The sequence below is a fragment of the Carassius gibelio genome, chromosome B19 (assembly GCF_023724105.1).
Source record: "Carassius gibelio isolate Cgi1373 ecotype wild population from Czech Republic chromosome B19, carGib1.2-hapl.c, whole genome shotgun sequence".
NCBI lineage: Eukaryota > Metazoa > Chordata > Actinopteri > Cypriniformes > Cyprinidae > Carassius > Carassius gibelio.
Genome location: NC_068414.1, coordinates 30,810,544 through 30,832,292, shown reverse-complemented (window position 1 = coordinate 30,832,292; position 21,749 = coordinate 30,810,544).

The window sequence follows — 21,749 nt, the reverse complement described above, 5'->3', positions numbered from 1 at the left end:
TCATGAATGCATTTGATCTTGGAATCTTCTGAGTTTCTGCTTGTGCCTGTGGTATTTCAGAGGCTGCTACAGTGTTATTGGATGGTCGGCCTCCTGACTTTGCAGAGTGGTGAGAATACTTTTCATGGGTGAAATGTTCTTGATGTTGACCAGAAGACTGCGGAGAAGGAGGATGTACATACTTTGGACAGTTTCCTGGAGGATGCGGTCCATTACATCTCCAACACTGAACAAACGGTTTCTCAGCAGATCGGTTGGATAATTGTTTTTGTGAATTGGCTTGTTGTTTAAAGCCCATACGACCTTCATACCGAAGCTGTTCTTCATGGTCTTTTTCCAATTGGTGTCCAAGTCTTACCAAATCTTCGACAGTGTTCACACGACTGCGTAACTGACTTGCAAGGTAAGGCTTGATATTTTTTAGGATCATTTTGACAATCTCGTTTTCTGTTAAGGTGGCTTTCCATCTTTTACACAATGCTCGATAAGTAAATGCAAAGTCTCTTACTGATTCCTTCTCCCCTTGAACTCTAGTGCGGACACGTTCAGCCAGCTCATCCTCATAGTCCTCAGACAAAAAAGCAGAGAGAAATGCAGACTCAAACTCCTTCCAAATGTTTATATGGAAGCGACTTACTTCCCACCAGTCGCGTGCAGTGCCATGCAACACTGTGCGGAAGGTAGCCAGGAGATCTGCATCATTTAAAGGATGTAGAGCCAGAAAATCTTGACACTTGGTCAAGTACAACAGGGGGTCAGCATCATCAGTAGGACGCCCAAAAGTGGGAAATGTTAATTTAATATGGTCACTTTTGAAAGGTGTTGAAACAATCTCTGTTGGGGGAAAAATAGAAACTTGAGTGTTTTTTTCTGTTTGCACTTTAGCCTTGTCTTCCTTTAAGACTTGAACATCATGTTGCAGCTCAGCTACACCAGTACGACATTTGTGAATTTGTGTTTCACATTGCTGAAGATTGGTGGTTACCTGATCAAGGCTACCCTGAAGTGCACGTTGCATAGCTTTAATATCTTGTTGGATCTCCACACGTAGCTGTTCTACCTTATCCCGGACTACAGAAGTAAGGGACAGTTCCATTTTTTGAATCTCCTTTGACATCATCAGTTGCACAGCCTTAACCATTTGGTCGGTCTCAGCTTCCTCTTGTTGTTTACCTGCAGTCATTAGTGTGACAACCTGTTGATTGTTAGTCTCCACCTTAGCTGCAAGATCAGTAATCTGATTTTCATGGTGAGAAGATGAGGTTTTCAGTACCTGGGTAAGCTCTTTTACGGTTTTCTCCTGTCCTTTCATGAATTCCATTAGATTGTTCCAATTATCATGAACATGAGCATAAATTTGTTGAATTCCCCTACCAGGGGTTGGAAGATTTCCTGGCAGATCATGCTGAGCCATTGAAGGAGATGTAACATCACCAGATGTACACAGTTGCATGCTGTCATATGATGAGGCCCAGGGAAGGGGTTGCACTGGAGCAAGAGCAGGGGCGGGCACATTCACCGGGGTTCCAGTGTAAACGAAACTATGTGGAGTGGGGAAATGTCATACATGGTTGGGTTACGTGAAAGAAGGCCTGAATAAGTTTGTACAGGAGGTGGCCAAATTGGAGTGGAAATACTAGGGACATCAGGGGCATCAATATCCACATAGGTGGAAGATGGGGAAGAGGAAGTGGCCATTTCTTGTAATATGTGGGACTATTTGAAATGTTGGGAAAAAATAAAAATGAAAAATGAAAGATTCAGAGCCAGTGTATGTGTTTTTTGGCAACAGGGGCAAAAAAAAAAAAAAAACAGAGTTACTCTATACAGTCAATTTACAACTTTTTTCAACATCAGACAATACACATCCAAAACATCCGGTTTTATAGAAATCCAATTCTCAATTTAAGTTACCACAGTCCAGTCAGGCTATTCAACACACCACAATATATTAATTTTCACTCAAAAAGCACAGAGATAACTCATCAAATGAATTTTCTTTTCACAAAGATTCAGTTACTCATTTCCTTCAAGAAAGTCACAGTGCATAAAAAAAAAAAAAAAAAAATCAGACAAAAGTTCATGGATTCAAATATTCACATGCTGCACATTTCTCACAATTCAGTCACATAATATCAAAGGGTTCAGATCTGCACTTCGGAGCATGTTCGCGACTCGGTTGGTTCAGATCGGGACTTTGGAGCATGTTTGAGATTTTTTTCATTCAAATCTGGACATCGAACCAGGAAGTGTTTGTCAAACAGGTGATAAATGAAAATTTGGACTTGAGGCTTTTTTTTACCTGTCGATTCAGTATGTACATGGACCCACACACAAAGGTGGACACACTCTAGACTTAATCATCAGTTGGGCTCTAAACTTTTCATCCATTGTTATTAACGACGTAGTGTCACGGATCGCAAGAGGCGAAGACTCAAGTGCAGGCAGATGGGAAGACTTTATTTATACGTCACCAAAATAAACAAAAACACAACTGAAACCAGAGGAGCGTTCAAAGTTACGAGACATAGACTGAAGTCAGATTCCCAGTGAAATGCTCTCAGACAGCAAATGCAATGAGTTTGCATCCTTTTTTTCTGAGAAGATCATCAATATCAAGAAGGCGATTTGCACATCCTCAAGTAATACAGTTAGAAATACCAAGGGTTCACACAAAACAATGGAATCTGCTTTTAGTTTCTATGCCGCTCGCAGTTGGAATCAGCTTCCAGAAGAGATCAGATGTGCTAAAACACTAATATATTTAAATCTAGACTTGAAACTCATCTGTTTAGCTGTGCATTTATTGAATGAGCACTGTGCAATGTCCGAACTGATTGCACTATATTTTCACAGTTTTTTTTATGTAAAATAATTTTGTAACTGTTTTTAAATTCATTTTAATTAAGTAAATTTTTTAATCATTATAAAAGTTTTAAAATTGCTTGTTTTATTTTTGTTATAGTTTTTCTTTATGATTATTTTTACTTTCTTTTATGTAAAGCACTTTGAATTACCATTGTGTATGAAATGTGCTATATAAATAAACTTGCCCAGTGTGTTAGTGGGCTTATATATATATATATATATATATATATATATATATATATATATATATATATATATATATATATAAACACACACACATACTCATACTACCGGTCAGAGTTTGGGATCAGAATGATTTTTAATGTTTTTTTTTACAGGAATTTATTTTACTCATCAAGACAGCATTTATTTGATCAAAAATAATGGAAAACATGTAATATTGTGAAATATTATTAACATTTTTCTATTTTAATATACATGAGGGTGTAATTTATTCATGTGATGTGCAGCTGTATTTTCAGCATCATTCCTCCAGTCTTCAGTGTCACATGATCTTCAGAAATCAGAATAATATGATGATTTATTATCAGAGTTGTGCTGCTGAAACTGTGATACCTCTTTCAGGATTCTTTGATGAATGAAAAGTTAAAAAGAAGAGCATTTATTTAAAATAGAAGACTTTTCTAACAATATTCACTACAGTTCAATAGTTTGGGGTCAGTCAAATTTTATCCTTTCTTTTTTTTATAAGAAATTGTATTCTTTGTTAGACTTTAGAATCTTTTATTCAGGATGTGTTAAATTGATAACAAGTGATATCAAAGATTAATATTGTTAGAAGAGATTTATATTTTGAATAAACGCTGTTCTTTTAAAAAAAAAAATTATACATCGAAGAATCCTTAAAAAAGTATTGCAGATTCCAAAATAATATTTGGTAGCACAACTATTAATAGTTCTAATAATAAATCATCATATTTTCATGATTTCTAAAGATAATGTGACACTTAAGACTGGAGGAATGATGCTGAAAATACAGCTGCACATCACAGAAATAAATTATATTTTAAAGGATATTAAAATATAAACCATTATTTTATATATTTTATTTTGATAATTTTGAATTATTACTGAAATACAACCTTTTTTGTTTCAAACAGTTCATTGAACAATAATAAATGAAGTACCTGAAGCTGACAATGAAGTAAATGTATAATAATTAACAAAGATGATTAATTTAGTGCTGTAAACGCGCTTGTGAGGGGCGGAGACGCGCGTGAGGACCAAACACAGCAGAATGGTAGGAAACTTCACTCCTCTTATTATTTCTCTTTTACTATAGCGATTTATTTTTAGATACGTGATGTGAGTCTTTCATAGAGTTGTAGAGTTATTAGAGAAACAGAGTTATTTTTTACATTCTTTGGTCAAAGTTTTCAGATCGGCACTTCGGAGCCTGTTCGCGACTCGGTTGATTCAGATCGGCACTTCGGAGCCTGTTCGCGACTCGGTTGATTCAGATCGGCACTTCGGAGCCTGTTCGCGACTCGGTTGATTCAGATCGGCACTTCGGAGCCTGTTCGCTAATCGGTTGATTCAGATCGGCACTTCGGAGCCTGTTCGCGACTCGGTTGATTTCAGATCGGGACTTCGGAGCATGTTTGCGCCCTCGGTTGATTCAGATCGGCACTTCGGAGCCTGTTCGCGACTCGGTTGATTCAGATCGGCACTTCGGAGCCTGTTCGCGACTTCGTTGATTCAGATCTGCACTTCGGAGCATGTTCGCGACTCGGTTGGTTCAGATCGGGACTTTGGAGCATGTTTGAGATTGTTTTTATTCAAATCTGGACATCAAACCAGGAAGTGTTTGTCAAACAGGTGATAAATGAAAATTTGGACTTGAGGCTTTTTTTTACCTGTCGATTCAGTATGTACATGGACCCACACACAAAGGTGGACACACTCTAGACTTATTCATCAGTAGGGCTCTAAACTTTTCATCCATTGTTATTAACGACGTAGTGTCACGGATCGCAAGAGGCGAAGACTCAAGTGCAGGCAGATGGGAAGACTTTATTTATACGTCACCAAAATAAACAAAAACACAACTGAAACCAGAGGAGCGTTCAAAGTTACGAGACATAGACTGAAGTCAGATTCCCAGTGAAATGCTCTCAGACAGCAAATGCAATGAGTTTGCATCCTTTTTTTCTGAGAAGATCATCAATATCAAGAAGGCGATTAGCACATCCTCAAGTAATACAGTTAGAAATACCAAGGGTTCACACAAAACAAGGGGAATCTGCTTTTAGTTTCTATGCCGCTCGCAGTTGGAATCAGCTTCCAGAAGAGATCAGATGTGCTAAAACACTAGTAGATTTAAATCTAGACTTGAAACTCATCTGTTTAGCTGTGCATTTATTGAATGAGCACTGTGCAATGTCCGAACTGATTGCACTATATTTTCACAGTTTTTTTTATGTAAAATAATTTTGTAACTGTTTTTAAATTCATTTTAATTAAGTAAATTTTTTAATCATTATAAAAGTTTTAAAATTGCTTGTTTTATTTTTGTTATAATTTTTCTTTATGATTATTTTTACTTTCTTTTATGTAAAGCACTTTGAATTACCATTGTGTATGAAATGTGCTATATAAATAAACTTGCCCAGTGTGTTAGTGGGCTTATATATATATATATATATATATATATATATATATATATATATATATATATATATATATATATATATATATATATATATATATAAACACACACACACATACTCATACTACCGGTCAGAGTTTGGGATCAGAATGATTTTTTTTTTTTTACAGGAATTTATTTTACTCATCAAGACAGCATTTATTTGATCAAAAATAATGGAAAACATGTAATATTGTGAAATATTATTAACATTTTTCTATTTTAATGTACATGAGGGTGTAATTTATTCATGTGATGTGCAGCTGTATTTTCAGCATCATTCCTCCAGTCTTCAGTGTCACATGATCTTCAGAAATCAGAATAATATGATGATTTATTATCAGAGTTGTGCTGCTGAAACTGTGATACCTCTTTCAGGATTCTTTGATGAATGAAAAGTTAAAAAGAAGAGCATTTATTTAAAATAGAAGACTTTTCTAACAATATTCACTACAGTTCAAAAGTTTGGGGTCAGTCAAATTTTATCCTTTCTTTTTTTTTTATAAGAAATTGTATTCTTTGTTAGACTTTAGAATCTTTTATTCAGGATGTGTTAAATTGATAAGAAGTGATATCAAAGATTAATATTGTTAGAAGAGATTTATATTTTGAATAAACGCTGTTCTTTAAAAAAAAAATTATACATCGAAGAATCCTTAAAAAAGTATCGCAGATTCCAAAATAATATTTGGTAGCACAACTATTAATAGTTCTAATAATAAATCATCATAATTTCATGATTTCTAAAGATAATGTGACACTTAAGACTGGAGGAATGATGCTGAAAATACAGCTGCACATCACAGAAATAAATTATATTTTAAAGGATATTAAAATATAAACCATTATTTTATATATTTTATTTTGATAATTTTGAATTATTACTGAAATACAACCTTTTTTGTTTCAAACAGTTCATTGAACAATAATAAATGAAGTACCTGAAGCTGACAATGAAGTAAATGTATAATAATTAGCAAAGATGATTAATTTAGCGCTGTAAACGGGCGTGTGAGGGGCGGAGACGCGCGTGAGGACCAGACACAGCAGAATGGTAGGAAACTTCACTCCTCTTATTATTTCTCTTTTACTATAGCGATTTATTTTTAGATACGTGATGTGAGTCTTTCATAGAGTTGTAGAGTTATTAGAGAAATAGAGTTATTTTTTAAATTCTTTGGTCAAAGTTTTCAGATCGGCACTTCGGAGCCTGTTCGCGACTCGGTTGATTCAGATCGGCACTTCGGAGCATGTTCGCGACTCGGTTGATTCAGATCGGCACTTCGGAGCCTGTTCGCGACTCGGTTGATTTCAGATCGGGACTTCGGAGCATGTTTGCGCCATCGGTTGATTCAGATCGGCACTTCGGAGCCTGTTCGCGACTCGGTTGATTCAGATCGGGACTTCGGAGCCTGTTCGCGACTCGGTTGATTCAGATCTGCACTTCGGAGCATTTTCGCGACTCGGTTGGTTCAGATCGGGACTTTGGAGCATGTTTGAGATTTTTTTTATTCAAATCTGGACATCGAACCAGGAAGTGTTTGTCAAATAGGTGATAAATGAAAATTTGGACTTGAGGCTTTTTTTTTACCTGTCGATTCAGTATGTACATGGACCCACACACAAAGGTGGACACACTCTAGACTTATTCATCAGTAGGGCTCTAAACTTTTCATCCTTTGTTATTAACGACGTAGTGTCACGGATCGCAAGAGGCGAAGACTCAAGTGCAGGCAGATGGGAAGACTTTATGTATACGTCACCAAAATAAACAAAAACACAACTGAAACCAGAGGAGCGTTCAAAGTTACGAGACATAGACTGAAGTCAGATTCCCAGTGAAATGCTCTCAGACAGAAAATGCAATGAGTTTGCATCCTTTTTTTCTGAGAAGATCATCAATATCAAGAAGGCGATTAGCACATCCTCAAGTAATACAGTTAGAAATACCAAGGGTTCACACAAAACAAGGGGAATCTGCTTTTAGTTTCTATGCCGCTCGCAGTTGGAATCAGCTTCCAGAAGAGATCAGATGTGCTAAAACACTAGTACATTTAAATCTACACTTGAAACTCATCTGTTTAGCTGTGCATTTATTGAATGAGCACTGTGCAATGTCCGAACTGATTGCACTATATTTTCACAGTTTTTTTTATGTAAAATAATTTTGTAACTGTTTTAAATTCATTTTAATTAAGTAAATTTTTTAATCATTATAAAAGTTTTAAAATTGCTTGTTTTATTTTTGTTATAATTTTTCTTCATGATTATTTTTACTTTCTTTTATGTAAAGCACTTTGAATTACCATTGTGTATGAAATGTGCTATATAAATAAACTTGCCTTGTCCAGTGTGTTAGTGGGCTTATATATAAACACACACACATACTCATACTACCGGTCAGAGTTTGGGATCAGAATGATTTTTAATGTTTTTTTTTTACAGGAATTTATTTTACTCATCAAGACAGCATTTATTTGATCAAAAATAATGGAAAACATGTAATATTGTGAAATATTATTAACATTTTTCTATTTTAATGTACATGAGGGTGTAATTTATTCATGTGATGTGCAGCTGTATTTTCAGCATCATTCCTCCAGTCATCAGTGTCACATGATCTTCAGAAATCAGAATAATATGATGATTTATTATCAGAGTTGTGCTGCTGAAACTGTGATACCTCTTTCAGGATTCTTTGATGAATGAAAAGTTAAAAAGAAGAGCATTTATTTAAAATAGAAGACTTTTCTAACAATATTCACTACAGTTCAATAGTTTGGGGTCAGTCAAATTGTATCCTTTCTTTTTTTTATAAGAAATTGTATTCTTTGTTAGACTTTAGAATCTTTTACTCAGGATGTGTTAAATTGATAAGAAGTGATATCAAAGATTAATATTGTTAGAAGAGATTTATATTTTGAATAAACGCTGTTCTTTTAAAAAAAAATTATACATCGAAGAATCCTTAAAAAAGTATCGCAGATTCCAAAATAATATTTGGTAGCACAACTATTAATAGTTCTAATAATAAATCATCATATTTTCATTATTTCTAAAGATAATGTGACACTTAAGACTGGAGGAATGATGCTGAAAATACAGCTGCACATCACAGAAATAAATTATATTTTAAAGGATATTAAAATATAAACCATTATTTTATATATTTTATTTTGATAATTTTTAATTATTACTGAAATACAACCTTTTTTGTTTCAAACAGTTCATTGAACAATAATAAATGAAGTACCTGAAGCTGACAATGAAGTAAATGTATAATAATTAGCAAAGATGATTAATTTAGCGCTGTAAATGGGCGTGTGAGGGGCGGAGACACGCGTGAGGACCAAACACCAGAGATGTATAAAGTACTAGAGAACCATACTTGAGTAAAAGTACAAGTGCTCTATCAAAAAAGTGACTTGAGTAGAAGTAAAAGTGCTCTTTAAGCACCACACTTAAGTAGAAGTACTAAAGTATTCAACATTTTTTGTACTTAAGTATTGCAAGTAGTCTATTTTAAAATTTACTACTCAAGTACTGAAAGTAAAAGTAGAAGTATTGTGTTATGTAGCTATTATAGAAAGTAGTCAAAAGTTTGAACATATTGTTTTTACTATTTCAAATGATTAACCTAAAGGACAATCACAATTCCTTTGACTGTAACTTCTTGTAAACAAAAAAATGGTTACTAGGGTTAGTTAGCCCAATTTGCAAAATGATGTCATTAATAACTTACCCTCATGTTGTTTCAAACCCGTAAGACATCAGAGGATCAGCATTGTCTTCTCTTACGTGTCTGTTGTAAGACAGTTAAAAACAAAGCAGTTTGTGATATCTGGTTCGCGAACGAATCATTCGATGTAACCGGATCTTTTTGAATATGGAAGCGTATGGGTAGCATTATTCAATTTGGGATGTAATATGCAAAATGACAATGCAATATGTAAAATGGCAATGCATTTCTGTATTTACATTTACATTTTCCAATACATTTGTGCAACGTTTGGTGCAAAATGAAAATGAAAATTAAATTACATAATTTTCATTTGCCATTTCCTACACCAGTTTTAAAATGTAAAATGAATATTAATTTTAACGCTTTATAAGTTGCAAAATTAAAATGAAAATGTATTACAGAAATGATTAGATATGTTTAACATGTTAAAGCAAAAACTGTGGCAAAATGATCATTTAAATGCTATTTTTCTTAATTGCATTAACACTCACAGTCAAGACACTTACGATTACATTTTAATTCGGTGTCACGCAATGAATGTAGCAAAACTCAATGTGCACATTGAAAATGCATTCCGAGCCGATCACGTGTCCCCGCCCTCGCGCCACGTCAATCATTGTGTGAACAAGGCGGGGCTTACAGAAGGTCAGAGACTCAAGTCTCAAGAAGAGGATTCAATCAAGTGAGACAACATGGACAAGACAGTTGGTCCGTGTATGTTTTGATGATTTCGGTTTATGGCTTCAATATTTCATTCGGACTTGTGGGCGGAGCTGAAACGCTGCTTTCATCTGATTGGTCGAATCGGAGCGGTTTTCATCTGACAGCCTTCAGCTCGGTCTTTATGGAAGCATATGGGTAGCATTATTCAATTTGGGATGTAATATGCAAAATGACAATGCAATATGTAAAATGGCAATGCATTTCTGTATTTACATTTACATTTTCCAATACATTTGTGCAACGTTTGGTGCAAAATGAAAATGAAAATTAAATTACATAATTTTCATTTGCCATTTACTACACCAGTTTTAATATGTAAAATGAATATTAATTTTAACGCTTTATAAGTTGCAAAATTAAAATGAAAATGTATTACAGAAATGATTAGATATGTCTAACATGTTAAAGCAAAAACTGTGGCAAAATGATCATTTAAATGCTATTTTTCTTAATTGCATTAACACTCACAGTCAAGACACTTACGATTGCATTTTCATTCGGTGTCCCGCAATGAATGTAGCAAAACTCAATGTGCACATTGAAAATGCATTCCGAGCCGATCACGTGTCCCCGCCCTCGCGCCACGTCAATCATTGTGTGAACAAGGCGGGGCTTACAGACGGTCAGAGACTCAAGTCTCAAGAAGAGGATTCAATCAAGTGAGACAACATGGACAAGACAGTTGGTCCGTGTATGTTTTGATCATTTCGGTTTATGGATTCAATATTTCATTCAGACTTGTGGGCGGAGCTGAAACGCTGCTTTCATCTGATTGGTCGAATCGGATCGGTTTTCATCTGACAGCCTTCAGCTGAAATGTCTGAAACTACACTCACTGTTAATTAGCATAATATTTGAATCAGATGTAGCTGGGCACATAATTCGTGCTGCTGAGACCTGCAAATTATTTCTAGGTTGTAGTATTGTATGAATATTGTCCCACTGATAAAAACAGTGCAAATAGTTCTGTCCCTTTGGATAACAGTAAAGTGGAAATAAATATAGTTAAATTTATGAAATAAAATTAAATAGGATTTTTTTGGGAAGGTAAGTCTGGCCAGTTATACAAGCAACACGAGTCGAACGAGTCTAAAGATATGAGCTGAATTGGGTGAAACATTAAAGTTCTAGTCTGTGTCAATTACTCTCATAATAAATAATAATAATAATGTTAACTGTATTTTTCGGTATAAGTTGCATCAGTCCAAAAATACGTCATGACGAGGAAAACAACATATATAAGTCGCACTGGACTATATGTCACATTTATTCAAGACCAAGAGAAAACATTACCGTCTACAGCCGCGAGAGGGCGCTCTGGGGTAGGCTACAGGAGCACTGAGCAGCATAGAGCTAATTTTACTATTTTTATTTAGAAATGTAACTATATTCATTTTTACAATTATTTATTAATGTCACACACACACACACACACACACACACACATACCTAGTGCCTTATGACTTAAAAGATGAGAGTGGTAAATGTTACAGACATGGAACTGTTCAGTCTATTATTGATTTTAATTTCCACTTCACTGTTATCCAAAGGGACAGAACTATTTGCACTGTATTTATCAGTGGGACAATATTCATACAATACTACAACCTAGAACTAATTTGCAGGTCTCAGCAGCACGAATTATGTGCCCAGCTACATCTGATTCAAATATTATGCTAATTAACAGTGAGCGGTGGTTTCAGACATTACAGTGCTTCACTCGCACTGACTCTTATACTGTCTGAAAGAATGACAAGACCGAGCTGAAGGCTGTCAGATGAAAACCGATCCGATTCGACCAATCAGATGAAAGCAGCGTTTCAGCTCCGCCCACAAATCCGAATGAAATATTGAAGCCATAAACCGAAATGATCAAAACATACACGGACCAACTGTCTTGTCCATGTTGTCTCACTTGATTGAATCCTCTTCTTGAGACTTGAGTCTCTGACCGTCTGTAAGCCCCGCCTTGTTCACACAATGATTGACGTGGCGCGAGGGCGGGGACACGTGATCGGCTCGGAATGCATTTTCAATGTGCACATTGAGTTTTGCTACATTCATTGCGGGACACCGAATGAAAATGCAATCATAAGTGTCTTGACTGTGAGTGTTAATGCAATTAAGAAAAATAGCATTTAAATGATCATTTTGCCACAGTTTTTGCTTTAACATGTTAGACATATCTAATCATTTCTGTAATACATTTTCATTTTCATTTTGCAACTTATAAAGCGTTAAAATTAATATTCATTTTACATTTTAAAACTGGTGTAGTAAATGGCAAATGAAAATTATGTAATTTAATTTTCATTTTCATTTTGCACCAAACGTTGCACAAATGTATTGGAAAATGTAAATGTAAATACAGAAATGCATTGCCATTTTACATATTGCATTGTCATTTTGCATATTACATCCCAAATTGAATAATGCTACCCATATGCTTCCACAGGTCTTGTCATTCTTTCAGGCAAAATAAGAGTCAGTGGGAGTGAAGCACTGAAATGTCTGAAACTACGCTCACTGTTAATTAGCATAATATTTGAATCAGATGTAGCTGGGCACATAATTCGTGCTGCTGAGACCTGCAAATTATTTCTAGGTTGTAGTATTGTATGAATATTGTCCCACTGATAAATACAGTGCAAATAGTTCTGTCCCTTTGGATAACAGTGAAGTGGAAATTAAAATCAATAATAGACTGAACAGTTCCATGTCTGTAACATTTACCACTCTCATCTTTTAAGTCATAAGGCACTAGGTGTGTGTGTGTGTGTGTGTGTGTGTGTGACATTAATAAATAATTGTAAAAATGAATATAGTTACATTTCTAAATAAAAATAGTAAAATTAGCTCTATGCTGCTCAGTGCTCCTGTAGCCTACCCCAGAGCGCCCTCTCGCGGCTGTAGACGGTAATGTTTTCTCTTGGTCTTGAATAATTGTGACATATAGTCCAGTGCGACTTATATATGTTGTTTTCCTCGTCATGACGTATTTTTGGACTGATGCAACTTATACCGAAAAATACAGTTAACATTATTATTATTATTTATTATGAGAGTAATTGACACAGACTAGAACTTTAATGTTTCACCCAATTCAGCTCATATCTTTAGACTCGTCCGACTCGTGTTGCTTGTATAACTGGCCAGACTTACCTTCCCAAAAAATCCTATTTAATTTTATTTCATAAATTTAACTATATTTATTTCCACTTTACTGTTATCCAAAGGGACAGAACTATTTGCACTGTTTTTATCAGTGGGACAATATTCATACAATACTACAACCTAGAAATAATTTGCAGGTCTCAGCAGCACGAATTATGTGCCCAGCTACATCTGATTCAAATATTATGCTAATTAACAGTGAGCGTAGTTTCAGACATTTCAGTGCTTCACTGGCACTGACTCTTATTCTGCATGAAAGAATGAGAAGACCGAGCTGAAGGCTGTCAGATGAAAACCGCTCCGATTCGACCAATCAGATGAAAGCAGCGTTTCAGCTCCGCCCACAAGTCCGAATGAAATATTGAAACCATAAACCGAAATGATCAAAACATACACGGACCAACTGTCTTGTCCATGTTGTCTCACTTGATTGAATCCTCTTCTTGAGACTTGAGTCTCTGACCTTCTGTAAGCCCCGCCTTGTTCACACAATGATTGACGTGGCGCGAGGGCGGGGACACGTGATCGGCTCGGAAGGCATTTTCAATGTGCACATTGAGTTTTGCTACATTCATTGCGTGACACCGAATTAAAATGTAATCGTAAGTGTCTTGACTGTGAGTGTTAATGCAATTAAGAAAAATAGCATTTAAATGATCATTTTGCCACAGTTTTTGCTTTAACATGTTAAACATATCTAATCATTTCTGTAATACATTTTCATTTTAATTTTGCAACTTATAAAGCGTTAAAATTAATATTCATTTTACATATTAAAACTGGTGTAGGAAATGGCAAATGAAAATTATGTAATTTAATTTTCATTTTCATTTTGCACCAGACGTTGCACAAATGTATTGGAAAATGTAAATGTAAATACAGAAATGCATTGCCATTTTACATATTGCATTGTCATTTTGCATATTACATCCCAAATTGAATAATGCTACCCATATGCTTCCATATTTGAAACAGTCCACCAAATCGAACGGAATCGTTTTAAACAGTTCGCGTCTCCAATACGCATTAATCCACAGATGAATTAAGCTTAACTTGTTTAATGTGTCTGACACTCCCTCTGAGTTAAAACAAACCAATATCCCGGAGTAATTCATTGACTCAAACAGTACACTGACTGAACTGATGTGAAGAGAGAACTGAAGATGAACACCGAGCCGAGCCAGATAATGACTCGTTCACGAGTCAAGAACCGTTTCTGTCAGACGCGTCCGAATCGTGAACCGAGGAGCTGATGATACTGCGCATGTGTGATTTAGCGTGAAGCAAACCGACACACAGAGTGTCTGGAACCGAACTGATTCTTTTGGTGATTGATTCTGAACTGATTATGTGTTAATGTTATGAGCCCATGTGCAGTCAACGCCAATGACGCCATTGCATCGAGCGCAAAAGAATCGGTGAACTGTTTTCTTCAACTGGTTTATTGAATCGAACTGTCAGAAAGAACTAACGTTACTGGTCATCCAAAAAATTATGCAACCGGTTCTTGACTCGTGAACGAGTCATTATCTGGCTCGGCTCGGTGTTCATCTCTCTCTTCACAGCAGTTCAGTCAGCACGCGCAGTCTCGCTTGATTCGCTCAATGATGTGCCAGCCTCATCAAACCTGCCATCTACAGTTCTGGCAGTGGTGTAATGGAATGATTCGTAACATTATTATAATTGTAACGAGTAACGATGCAGCACATAAAAAAAAATATCGGAGTAAAAGTATTAAACTCAGCGAAAATATGTACCGTAGTAAAAGTGGAAGTAGGAGAAAAAAATAATACTCTAGTAAAGTACAGATACCGCCTTTTAGTACTTAAGTACAGTAGTGAAGTAGTTCTACTTCGTTACTATACATCTCTGCCAAACACAGCAGAATGGTAGGAAACTTCAATCCTCTTATTATTTCTCTTTTACTATAGCGATTTATTTTTAGATACGTGATGTGAGTCTTTCATAGAGTTGTAGAGTTATTAGAGAAATAGAGTTATTTTTTAAATTCTTTGGTCAAAGTTTTCAGATCGGCACTTCGGAGCCTGTTCGCGACTCGGTTGATTCAGATCGGCACTTCGGAGCATGTTCGCGACTCGGTTGATTCAGATCGGCACTTCGGAGCATGTTCGCGACTCGGTTGATTCAGATCGGCACTTCGGAGCATGTTCGCGACTCGGTTGATTCAGATCGGCACTTCGGAGCCTGTTCGCGACTCGGTTGATTCAGATCGGCACTTCGGAGCCTGTTCGCGACTCGGTTGATTTCAGATCGGCACTTCGGAGCATGTTTGCGCCCTCGGTTGATTCAGATCGGCACTTCGGAGCCTGTTCGCGACTCGGTTGATTTAAATCTGGACATCGAACCAGGAAGTGTTTGTCAAACAGGTGATAAATGAAAATTTGGACTTGAGGCTTTTTTTCACCTGTCGACTCAGTATGTACATGGACCCACACACAAAGGTGGACACACTCTAGACTTAATCATCAGTAGGGCTCTAAACTTTTCATCCATTGTTATTAACGACTTAGTGTCACGGATCGCAAGAGGCGAAGACTCAAGTGCAGGCAGATGGGAAGACTTTATTTATACGTCACCAAAATAAACAAAAACACAACTGAAACCAGAGGAGCGTTCAAAGTTACGAGACATAGACTGAAGTCAGATTCCCAGTGAAATGCTCTCAGACAGCAAATGCAATGAGTTTGCATCCTTTTTTTATGAGAAGATCATCAATATCAAGAAGGCGTTTAGCACATCCTCAAGTAATACAGTTAGAAATACCAAGGGTTCACACAAAACAAGGGGAATCTGCTTTTAGTTTCTATGCCGCTCGCAGTTGGAATCAGCTTCCAGAAGAGATCAGATGTGCTAAAACACTAGTACATTTCAATCTAGACTTGAAACTCATCTGTTTAGCTGTGCATTTATTGAATGAGCACTGTGCAATGTCCGAACTGATTGCACTATATTTTCAGTTTTGTTAATGTAAAATAATTTTGTAACTGTTTTTAAATTCATTTTAAGTAAATTTTTTAATTATTATAAAAGTTTTAAAATTGCTTGTTTTATTTTTGTTATAATTTTTCTTTATGATTATTTCTACTTTCTTTTATGTAAAGCACTTTGAATTACCATTGTGTATGAAATGTGCTATATAAATAAACTTGCCCAGTGTGTTAGTGGGCTTATATATATATATATATATATATATATATATAAACACACACACATACTCATACTACCGGTCAGAGTTTGTGATCAGAATGATTTATAATGTTTTTTTTTACAGGAATTTATTTTACTCATCAAGACAGCATTTATTTGATCAAAAATAATGGAAAACATGTAATATTGTGAAATATTATTAACATTTTTCTATTTTAATGTACATGAGGGTGTAATTTATTCATGTGATGTGCAGCTGTATTTTCAGCATCATTCCTCCAGTCTTCAGTGTCACATGATCTTCAGAAATCAGAATAATATGATGATTTATTATCAGAGTTGTGCTGCTGAAACTGTGATACCTCTTTCAGGATTCTTTAAAGAATGAAAAGTTAAAAAGAAGAGCATTTATTTAAAATAGAAGACTTTTCTAACAATATTCACTACAGTTCAATAGTTTGGGGTCAGTCAAATTTTATCCTTTCTTTTTTTTTTATAAGAAATTGTATTCTTTGTTAGACTTTAGAATCTTTTATTCAGGATGTGTTAAATTGATAAGAAGTGATATCAAAGATTAATATTGTTAGAAGAGATTTATATTTTGAATAAACGCTGTTCTTTTAAAAAAAAAATATACATCGAAGAATCCTTAAAAAAGTATCGCAGATTCCAAAATAATATTTGGTAGCACAACTATTAATAGTTCTAATAATAAATCATCATATTTTCATGATTTCTAAAGATAATGTGACACTTAAGACTGGAGGAATGATGCTGAAAATACAGCTGCACATCAAAGAAATAAATTATATTTTAAAGTATATTAAAATATAAACCATTATTTTATATATTTTATTTTGATAATTTTGAATTATTACTGAAATACAACCTTTATTGTTTCAAACAGTTCATTGAACAATAATAAATGAAGTACCTGAAGCTGACAATGAAGTAAATGTATAATAATTAGCAATGATGATTAATTTAGCGCTGTAAACGCGTGTGAGGGGCGGAGACGCGCGTGAGGACCAAACACAGCAGAATGGTAGGAAACTTCACTCCTCTTATTATTTCTCTTTTACTATAGCGATTTATTTTTAGATACGTGATGTGAGTCTTTCATAGAGTTGTAGAGTTATTAGAGAAATAGAGTTATTTTTTACATTTTTGGTCAAAGTTTTCAAATCGGCACTTCGGAGCCTGTTCGCGACTCGGTTGATTCAGATCGGCCCTTCGGAGCATGTTCGCGACTCGGTTGATTCAGATCGGCACTTCGGAGCATGTTCGCGACTCGGTTGATTCAGATCGGCACTTCGGAGCCTGTTCGCTAATCGGTTGATTCAGATCGGCACTTCGGAGCCTGTTCGCGACTCGGTTGATTCAGATCGGCACTTCGGAGCCTGTTCGCGACTCGGTTGATTCAGATCTGCACTTCGGAGCATGTTCGCGACTCGGTTGGTTCAGATCGGGACTTTGGAGCATGTTTGAGATTTTTTTATTCAAATCTGGACATCGAACCAGGAAGTGTTTGTGAAACAGGTGATGAATGAAAATTTGGACTTGAGCCTTTTTTTTACCTGTCGATTCAGTATGTACATGGACCCACACACAAAGGTGGACACACTCTAGACTTAATCATCAGTAGGGCTCTAAACTTTTCATCCATTGTTATTAACGACGTAGTGTCACGGATCGCAAGAGGCGAAGACTCAAGTGCAGGCAGATGGGAAGACTTTATGTATACGTCACCAAAATAAACAAAAACACAACTGAAACCAGAGGAGCGTTCAAAGTTACGAGACATAGACTGAAGTCAGATTCCCAGTGAAATGCTCTCAGACAGCAAATGCAATGAGTTTGCATCCTTTTTTTCTGTGAAGATCATCAATATCAAGAAGGCGATTAGCACATCCTCAATTAATACAGTTAGAAATACCAAGGGTTCACACAAAACAAGGGGAATCTGCTTTTAGTTTCTATGCCGCTCGCAGTTGGAATCAGCTTCCAGAAGAGATCAGATGTGCTAAAACACTAGTACATTTAAATCTAGACTTGAAACTCATCTGTTTAGCTGTGCATTTATTGAATGACCACTGTGCAATGTCCGAACTGATTGCACTATATTTTCACAGTTTTTTTTTAATATAAAATAATTTTGTAACTGTTTTTAAATTCATTTTAATTAAGTACATTTTTTAATCATTATAAAAGTTTTAAAATTGCTTGTTTTATTTTTGTTATAATTTTTCTTTATGATTATTTTTACTTTCTTTTATGTAAAGCACTTTGAATTACCATTGTGTATGAAATGTGCTATATAAATAAACTTGCCCAGTGTGTTAGTGGGCTTATATATATATATATATATATATATATATATATATATATATATATATATATATATATATATATATATATATATATAAACACACACACATACTCATACTACCGGTCAGAGTTTGGGATCAGAATGATTTATAATGTTTTTTTTACAGGAATTTATTTTACTCATCAAGACAGCATTTATTTGATCAAAAATAATGGAAAACATGTAATATTGTGAAATATTATTAACATTTTTCTATTTTAATGTACATGAGGGTGTAATTTATTCATGTGATGTGCAGCTGTATTTTCAGCATCATTCCTCCAGTCTTCAGTGTCACATGATCTTCAGAAATCAGAATAATATGATGATATATTATCAGAGTTGTGCTGCTGAAACTGTGATACCTCTTTCAGGATTCTTTAAAGAATGAAAAGTTAAAAAGAAGAGCATTTATTTAAAATAGAAGACTTTTCTAACAATATTCAACTACAGTTCAATAGTTTGGGGTCAGTCAAATTTTATCCTTTCTTTTTTTATAAGAAATTGTATTCTTTGTTAGACTTTAGAATCTTTTATTCAGGATGTGTTAAATTGATAAGAAGTGATATCAAAGATTAATATTGTTAGAAGAGATTTATATTTTGAATAAACGCTGTTCTTTTAAAAAAAAAATATACATCAAAGAATCCTTAAAAAAGTATCGCAGATTCCAAAATAATATTTGGTAGCACAACTATTAATAGTTCTAATAATAAATCATCATATTTTCATGATTTCTAAAGATAATGTGACACTTAAGACTGGAGGAATGATGCTGAAAATACAGCTGCACATCACAGAAATAAATTATATTTTAAAGGATATTAAAATATAAACCATTTATATATTTTATTTTGATAATTTTGAATTATTACTGAAATACAACCTTTATTGTTTCAAACAGTTCATTGAACAATAATAAATGAAGTACCTGAAGCTGACAATGAAGTAAATGTATAATAATTAGCAAAGATGATTAATTTAGCGCTGTAAACGCGTGTGAGGGGCGGAAACGCGCTTGAGGACCAAACACAGCAGAATGGTAGGAAACTTCACTCCTCTTATTATTTCTCTTTTACTATAGCGATTTATTTTTAGATACGTGATGTGAGTCTTTCATAGAGTTGTAGAGTTATTAGAGAAATAGAGTTATTTTTTACATTTTTGGTCAAAGTTTTCAAATCGGCACTTCGGAGCCTGTTCGCGACTCGGTTGATTCAGATCGGCCCTTCGGAGCATGTTCGCGACTCGGTTGATTCAGATCGGCACTTCGGAGCATGTTCGCGACTCGGTTGATTCAGATCGGCACTTCGGAGCATGTTCGCTAATCGGTTGATTCAGATCGGCACTTCGGAGCCTGTTCGCGACTCGGTTGATTCAGATCGGCACTTCGGAGCCTGTTCGCGACTCGGTTGATTCAGATCTGCACTTCGGAGCATGTTCGCGACTCGGTTGGTTCAGATCGGGACTTTGGAGCATGTTTGAGATTTTTTTTATTCAAATCTGGACATCGAAACAGGAAGTGTTTGTCAAACAGGTGATGAATGAAAATTTGGACTTGAGGCTTTTTTTTACCTGTCGACTCAGTATGTACATGGACCCACACACAAAGGTGGACACACTCTAGACTTAATCATCAGTAGGGCTCTAAACTTTTCATCCATTGTTATTAACGACGTAGTGTCACGGATCGCAAGAGGCGAAGACTCAAGTGCAGGCAGATGGGAAGACTTTATGTATACGTCACCAAAATAAACAAAAACACAACTGAAACCAGAGGAGCGTTCAAAGTTACGAGACATAGACTGAAGTCAGATTCCCAGTGAAATGCTCTCAGACAGCAAATGCAATGAGTTTGCATCCTTTTTTTCTGTGAAGATCATCAATATCAAGAAGGCGATTAGCACATCCTCAAGTAATACAGTTAGAAATAACAAGGGTTCACACAAAACAAGGGGAATCTGCTTTTAGTTTCTATGCCGCTCGCAGTTGGAATCAGCTTCCAGAAGAGATCAGATGTGCTAAAACACTAGTACATTTAAATCTAGACTTGAAACTCATCTGTTTAGCTGTGCATTTATTGAATGACCACTGTGCAATTTCCGAACTGATTGCACTATATTTTCACAGTTTTTTTTTAATGTAAAATAATTTTGTAACTGTTTTTAAATTCATTTTTATTAAGTAAATTTTTTGTTATAATTTTTCTTTATGATTATTTTTACTTTCTTTTATGTAAAGCACTTTGAATTACCATTGTGTATGAAATGTGCTATATAAATAAACTTGCCCAGTGTGTTAGTGGGCTTATATATATATATATATATAAACACACACACATACTCATACTACCGGTCAGAGTTTGGGATCAGAATGATTTATAATGTTTTTTTTTACAGGAATTTATTTTACTCATCAAGACAGCATTTATTTGATCAAAAATAATGGAAAACATGTAATATTGTGAAATATTATTAACATTTTTCTATTTTAATGTACATGAGGGTGTAATTTATTCATGTGATGTGCAGCTGTATTTTCAGCATCATTCCTCCAGTCTTCAGTGTCACATGATCTTCAGAAATCAGAATAATATGATGATATATTATCAGAGTTGTGCTGCTGAAACTGTGATACCTCTTTCAGGATTCTTTAAAGAATGAAAAGTTAAAAAGAAGAGCATTTATTTAAAATAGAAGACTTTTCTAACAATATTCAACTACAGTTCAATAGTTTGGGGTCAGTCAAATTTTATCCTTTCTTTTTTTATAAGAAATTGTATTCTTTGTTAGACTTTAGAATCTTTTATTCAGGATGTGTTAAATTGATAAGAAGTGATATCAAAGATTAATATTGTTAGAAGAGATTTATATTTTGAATAAACGCTGTTCTTTTAAAAAAATATATACATCGAAGAATCCTTAAAAAAGTATCGCAGATTCCAAAATAATATTTGGTAGCACAACTATTAATAGTTCTAATAATAAATCATATTTTCATGATTTCTAAAGATAATGTGACACTTAAGACTGGAGGAA